This window comes from Triticum urartu, chromosome 3 (assembly GCF_003073215.2).
Source record: "Triticum urartu cultivar G1812 chromosome 3, Tu2.1, whole genome shotgun sequence".
NCBI lineage: Eukaryota > Viridiplantae > Streptophyta > Magnoliopsida > Poales > Poaceae > Triticum > Triticum urartu.
Window position 1 is genome coordinate 15,093,439 of NC_053024.1, and position 1,846 is coordinate 15,095,284.

The following is a 1,846-nucleotide window of genomic DNA, read 5'->3' on the forward strand; positions in this document are numbered from 1 at the left end:
ACCGCTTGTAAAACTGACGCTTGTAAATTAAAGCAGATGGTCTCGGGCGAAGGCGCTTGGTTGGTCGATTTCGACTAGTAAAATATCGGAAGTACTTGACACACGATAAAAATGCTGAACGACACTCGGATGATTGCTAATCCAGCCGTTAGCTGCTGTTTCAGCCTTGCCCATGGATGGCATGATACGCACGTCGTGCATGTATCATCTGGTAATGTCGTCCATATAGCAGTGCTCGTAAAATATACACTGGTCTCTCAAATTACACGCGTAACCCGCCGGTTTTACTTACAGACCTCGGGCCCTCGGTTTCATTACGCCTGTATTTTACGCGTTGTTTTCGATGACGAGTAAATTACACTTGTATGTTAATACAGGTTTGAAATAAACTAGAGCTCCCATGCGCGGCCTTACCGTTTCATGCCGTCTCAGTTTCTCGAAGGTGCTCATAGGTGTCCGATGATCCTGGCTTCCTGAATGAGTAGCGGGCGCTGTATCAGACCATCCGTGGCGCCGAGCATTGTTAACATCGTCAACGAACATGAGGATTCATGAGATGACTTTATTTTAACTGGATGACACTAGGGACCCACTAGGGCCATAGCCGTACGTATGCAAGTGCCCCCTTATTATGTACAACTATATTTTTTTTTTGCTTTCTCCTGGTTTCATGACATCACGGTCCCACACCATTGTCAACCTATGTAGTCAATATAAACGAGATAATTGCACAAGGTGCGACCGACAGCTGGGACCAAGCAGCTCGAGCAGTATTTGTGTTTTTGAGGTGTGAGCACTGCAGAGTTTTTCTTGGCGATGATTTCGTTGTTGTTCAGAGGAGAGCAGGGTATTAACTGGGCGGGCTGTGGCCCGTCTAGCCCAGACCAGATATCCATCCCAGGTACTAATTTTTTCAAGATGAAAATGGCTAGCCCAGCTATACGTCTTTTTGAGGCATACCCAGGCAAGCTCAACTTGTTATTCTCCGCCCCGCTGGGCTGCAAATCTTTCCTAGGAGGGATGCATTAGGCTTAACAGGAAAATGGGCTTTAAAAAATAATAAATGGGATGTAATTATAAAAAGTGGGCAGTAACTATAAAAAAATGCACCAAACACGAAATTAGTTTATAAAATAGAAATTTCGGGATAAAAATATTTCGGAGCCCATCAAAATGTGGGAAATTTTATTGAATTCCTTCTTCGACGGTTGGTTGAAATTATTAATCATTGTCCTAGCTAGAAAATGGGTTGTAGTAAATGGGTTGTTGTAAATTCCATTAGAATTCCAAAATGGGCTATACATTCTTACAAAACGCAAATGGGCTATAAGTTCTCTGCCACACACTTGTAGGCCTACTAAGTGACGTGTCCCCTAAAAAAAATAAGTTGACGCGTATGCAAGGCTTTGCCAACTTATTATAGTCAACACACGGTTCTAGCAGTAGTGGCCGTTGGATGTCTATCCAACGGATGTCGTGCTTCTTCTTCAATCTCGGATATTCTTAGCTTCGGCCGCCCAAAAAATGATTCCTCCCCCTGACATCTGGGGCGCACCGTTTCGGAGGCTGACCTGTGGGCCTACTAAGTTGGAGCGTACCAAGGGCTTTGTCAACTTAGTCAATAATAAACGTTTTGTAGCTTTAGTGACCGTACGATGTCCATCCAACGGCCGTAGTGCTTCTTCAACCTCTGGTCTTCTTGGTCCAGCCGCCCAAAGCAGCGCCGGTTGTGCCGCCTGCTCCTGCCTCCCATGGCCGGCTGTGCTGCCACAGAGGCCTCACCGCCCCCATACTACTCCCACCGCTGGCCAGGCCATCCCTCCACTCACCCACACCCCCTGTTATT